Here is a 6,000-nt window from a genome sequence, read left to right on the forward strand (position 1 = left end):
CCATGGAGCATTTAGCCTGGCAAGGAATAGAGTTCCTTAAAGTGATTGAGATATCGCATTGTAGGTCGACTTCTGTAGACTAACTGTGGTGAGATGTTCTATGAATTATGGCGGTTGCAGCTGATCAATTGAACTTCCTCCCTACAAGCATCTCCTCAACGTCTCGTCAATTCTGCATGTGAGCCAAATTCGTGAACAATAGTGGAAAAACATTATGTATGTCAGTCAGCCAAATTCATGAGAAATAGTGGAAAAACAGTGAATGAAGAGCGCAGATGAATATAAAGTTTGTAAATAAACGGTAAGCGAGACTGTCTCTCGCCACTTTTATATCTTTTTATTGATCCCGATTGAGCCCTCTCTTGCTTGTTCAGTTGCTTCAGGTTCTCATAATATCAGAAGGGGAGTTGCTTGAGGCCTTTTTCTCTCTAAGAGGACTGAGAAGGGGAGATGTGGGATCTTGAAGCGAGAAAGGTTTCTTGCAGTTTGTATAATGCAGGAGAGTCATGGAAGCTGTGTTTCAAATGTGGGTTGTTATGGTAAGCTCGTTCACTCCAACTATGCTATTTTTGTTGTTGAATGTTGTGATTAGAACCATTTTTATTACTTCTAGGATGCGTCAGAGTAATAACACCAACACGAGTAACAAGGAATTGAACTGTGGAAAAACCCATCTCTGCATCTCTGTTATCCATACTGAGCAACATTACAATTAACTCTATTTTTTATGTTTCTTTGTAGGCCTCATGGTGAAAGATCTTCACATACCTTTCGCCAGCTCTTCACACCCTTCGCCAAGAGGCTGAAAACGGCGAAACAAAGGTTAGAATAATCATTTGTATTACTCATAGTACAATGCTGAAATTGTAAGAGTAAATTTTTTTTTTTTATAAATAAATTTCCGTCGAAATTGTTTTTAAATGATTTATGCATAATTTTTTTGAAATGATTTGTATTTGTCAGTGAAATTGTAAAAGAAATCATTTTTTTTATTTTTAAATAAAGAGACGTCTCTCTATTGCTAGGAAAGCAGTAATGCATATGATGCGAATGAAGAGAATTTGAAATTTTGCATTACTTTCTTTTGAAATTTAGAAATCCAAGTTAAGTAAATGCTTTAGTAACTGAATTTGTTTTTCATTTTGAAATACGAGATATCTTTCACATTTTACATCAGTGATTGAATTTATTGTTTATTTTGAAATACGCTAAATCAATGCGAATGATGCAGGATTCACAGAGGATCTTGCCTACCTGACAGGGAAGCTTCCGGGACCCTCTACAGTGCTCCAGAGGCCTCGGCCCTCATAAACTGCTTCAGGTTGCGGGAAGCTATGCAACTGGCTCGGCTTGGCTCTGAAGAGAATTTACCTCAACTCACCGATTGGATTTATTGTGAGTTATTGTTGATAACTCAAAGACACAATGAGAACATGTGGCATCAAAGAGTTGTGACAGAATTCAGGGCAACAAGAACAGGTGGCATCCAAGAAAATGGTAGTGGCAACATATAGGAAGCAAAAGTTACTTTGGATATCACAAAATAGACAAAGAAGAAATGCTCTGCATTTAGGAATCCAAACTTTGGATAAAAACGCTTTGTATATCTAAAGTTGCCTCGGGAAACATGAAGTTTCCAATAAGAGGTCGATTTGAAAACTTTGCTTAAAATTTTGGTGCAGCCAAATTGCTAGCAAAAACTTTGGTTAAATATTTGTACGCAAGCGAAATGTTTGGTCAAAGAAGTGTTTAATTGTCAGTCAACGCCGTATCGAATGCTATAGTCCCTGCTATGCCGGAGGCAGGGACTAATAAGCTAGTCTAGTCTCTACTTGAAGACCTCATATACAAATGACCAAATAATCAATAAAATCCTCACCTTTGATTAACTATTTGCAATGGAATAAATCACTTATAATTATTCATAGCGAAATGCATAAATGCCTAATCAAAATTTATGCAACTCTTACTTAGTATAATTTAATATATAAATGTAATGTTTTTTTTAATATATATAATTTCTAAGTTAGTTCCGTGAAACAAACATTTTTTTTTATGGTTTAATATATAAATGTTTTATTCTATAATTAAAATATTTTGGTTTCTAATTCTTACTTTGTTTTTTTTTTTTTTAGTAAATTTAAAAATTATATATTATTAAAAAAATCAAAATACAAGATTGTTCTATTTATTTATATGCCGGATTTGTCTCGTTACTTTGGGACACAAAAGAACCTCTCACTAAACTTATTAGAGACAACAAAAGTAGCAAAAAACTAAAGAGACTGGAAACACAGTATAAAGTATGATTGAAACCTAGATATGCTAGAGGATTTAAAAACCATTAAGAATTAAAATTAAAAATGGATGCCTGGACTCTCCCACCTGAGCCAGGGGGTATATCAATATTAGTATCACATTGGAGATGCCTTTCTACATGAGATAGTCTTGTGTTGAGCCTATCCATGAAGAAGCGTTGGTTCCTCAACATCCTTTTAATGTATTTCTGTGAAGCAAACACATTATATCTCCTGTTTTTCCTTCAGGACTTGACCAAGTAGAGTCTTAATTTGCCAATGTGGTGCTACCGAATTGAGGCATTTCTTTCTTTGTCCCCTAGTGTGACTAGGATCTGAAACGCAATAGGATACCTCTTTGAGTATCTCATAATCAAAGTAGAATTGCTTCTCACCCCCCACCTTAGTTTCTAGTTTTCATATTTCACAATGGGTCTCACGCAACACAACATTAAAGTATGCCACAACCGAATCTTGCGGAAAAAGCTTTGCCTTGCATTGACCCTTTGGGTTGTTGCTGTCACTTCCCTGCCTACGTCATGTTGTCAGTCATTGCATTTTGGGTTTCAGATTGGTCAAGGTTTCCCAAGAGCAGTGAAGTTTGAAGTCACCTTACCAGGCCACAGAATCTCTTAGAGCCAAGTCAGTCCCACTCCATTGCATAATGCTCGTGAAAACATTTCCAATGGTATATAGAAATCCCAAAATGGACTTTTGGATCAAAAGATATGGCATGTTGAAGATGAGGAGTTTTGTTGCCCTGAAATGAAGGAAAAGAGCTTATCAGAGGACCCCGGGCATAGCAAGTCAAGCATATTGGGAACCCCACAGTCCCGCACCCTACAGTCCCACACCCCGCAGTCCCACAATATCGCATCCCGCATCATCACAGTCCCGCACATCAGCTTATTGGGAATATCGACAAGCCCCGGGAGTTCATAGGCTTATCGGCGATTGACGGTGGGCAAATCCCAAACCCTGTAGTCCCACATGGCCCCCACAATACCTGATGGGCCATCCTTAAGGAATTGTCGCGGGGGGGTGGGGGGGGGGGGGAATCGATGATATAATGTAAAATCCCTGGGGAAGGCTGAAACAGTTTAACAAAGGAAATGCATGCAAAGACAGGGGCAGGGGGGCCCTTTCTCTCTCCTCCACGTGGTAGTACGATTTATCAAAGGTTTGGGGCCCCGGGCACAATGAATCTCATAGATCGGCCATGCCAAAGTCTTGCATCCTGCAATATCACAGTCCCACAAGATCGGCAAATCAACGATCAGCGTGGCCGAGGGGTTCTAGCTTAAAAAGCTTACGATCTTGGCAATTTGTCGTATAGTGTTAGATCATCGGGAAGGGGCCGATTCTATTTAACAAAGGAATTCACGAAGGACCAAGGTTAGGCAGACCATTTTCTCTCTCCTCTAGAAGGCCATGTGGTGGGATATGATTGGCTCTTATGGCTAACATGGCAACCGACGTCATCAATGACGTGGCAGTACGGGTGACCCGTGGCACGCATATTCAGCGTTTTCAAGGTCCTATGGGGGCATTTCCAGGTGACATGTGTCACCAATCACAAGGTGACACGTGGCAATGATGATGTCACCCCTGCAGATCAACGATCGGCAGTTGCACAAGTTAAAGCGCTCTTACACCAAAGTTCCTTCCAGGCTTGCGATTGCAATAAGTGGGGATCCTCCCGGATGCGATATATTATGTGATCAGGCCTATAAATCTCCCACATCTGGAAAATCGGCCAATGCTAAAAAAGTTTAAGGTAAAAGGCCCTCCTTCTTCAGGGTTGCGATTATGATATCTTTGGTGGGCCTGATCCCGTTGATCGATGATCACAAGTTAGAAAGGGAGATGACAAATGGTAAAGTGTATCAAGCACCAGGATGCGGTATTCTGTGTAACAAAGGAAAAAGGCCCCCCAGACAAGAGCCCGAAGGACTTAGCGCCCAAGGGCTAAGCCCTTGGTTATAGCCCCCGTTCATATGATAAGAAAAATAGAAAGGGACTAAACCAAAGGGGGGCCAAGGAGCATCAAATCCCGTCGTTCTGCAACACTTTCAAGAGTAAAAGTCTTGTTGCCTTGCAACCCCAATAGCATGGTACATGGCTCTTAAGGCAGATGGGTCGGCAGATGTGGCATTAAAGTAAGTATGACGCAGAGTGTTGATGATAGTATGGGGGGCTCAGTAAGATTAATGGCTTGACATTGAGCCTCACTCCTCTACACAGCGAAGGACCACCGAAACAGGCACTTACAGTCAACCCACTCCATACTCCACAGAACAAGGCATTCGAGCAGTAAAGGCAGAAGTGACGAGGTCAGTTGAGTAGCACAAGAGGCCATACTGTGAGAAAATTACAACCTGAGGAAGAGGCGATCACAGGATGGGCACAAAGACTTTTCATTTACTTTTATGTCTGGTTGTTTACTTATTTTTGTCCTGTAACATGCCTTCCTTCAGTGTGGTCATTAATTCCGTAATATTTTTTGGCCACAGAGCCATCCCAACTGAGATAGCTAGTCAACCTGACAGCTGAGACTTGATCGAAGATATTTGTTGTAATGAATGCTCTTGCTACCCCCTCCAGATAAATAGGGGGAAGCAAGACTTCACAATGGTTTTAGAAATTCTAAAGAAAACTCTACATGTAATTTTCAGACTTTATAGCTTCAGAATACAGATCTTTCAGAATATGAAGAAATGGTGGTGATCCCCCCTTCAAGTATTATTCAGTATGTTATCCCTCTGTTAAAACCCATTATGTTCATTTTTCTACTCTGAATTCATGCAATCACAGTTGTTATAAATATTTCAAAACTTCCTCATAGATTCGCTGCTATCAAAATGTTATGCATGTGCCTGTATGGATTATTGAGATTATGTCTTTAAAAGTTGATCTTCATGAATCATAGCACACGGCCTCTCTTCTTCCCATTATATCTACTTCTAACACAAATAAGTATAGGAATTCTTAAAGTTGCAAGCTCTGTGTTTTAAGCATAGAATTCTTGATGTTGTAAGCTCCATATGATGAGTTACCCCTTCTCCTTATCCTCTATCATTGCTCTACAAAATTTTATTAAACTTTAAGTCCTTGGACTACTTGGCTTCCACTGTTTTATGCATATTTTTGAGATTTGTACATGGGAAGAAGTACCAAGAAATTCATGTCTTACTCCTTTAGAGGAATGAACCAACCCATTATATATACATATATAATATAAGTGAGGTCTCCCTTTACTTAGAATCATTTGAGACACTCCTAATTGAGATGTGCCCAGGCACTGGTTTTGTAAGCAATCCGAGGCTATCTCTGGGAGCGACAACATTTTTTGGCATTGTTGTCGAGGAACGTATTGAAGGATTTTTCCCCTGGGATATGACAAGTTGAGCACTCTTTGTGTAGGTTAGCGAAGTTTGCTTTGATTACATCCACATCACCTTGGCGACTCAATACCCCCCATTATCAATTATCGCCCTGGCTTTTAAAAGACGTCACACACGCTCGGATGCATCTCAGCAGAAAGCCCCATTTGTATCTGACCTAGAAAAAATCATTCTTAGGAAAGTCTGGAAAGAGAAAACTCCCCCTGCTGATACTACTATCTCACCAACCTTTGAAGCTTCCTCATCCAACTGTCAACCCACTGCTACTCACTACTCAGGATTTGTTCCTAAGGCCCTAA

Source organism: Pinus tabuliformis, chromosome 5_1 (assembly GCF_031772625.1).
Source record: "Pinus tabuliformis cultivar Carrire ecotype Pingquan chromosome 5_1, CPIR1, whole genome shotgun sequence".
Taxonomy (NCBI): Eukaryota; Viridiplantae; Streptophyta; class Pinopsida; order Pinales; family Pinaceae; genus Pinus; species Pinus tabuliformis.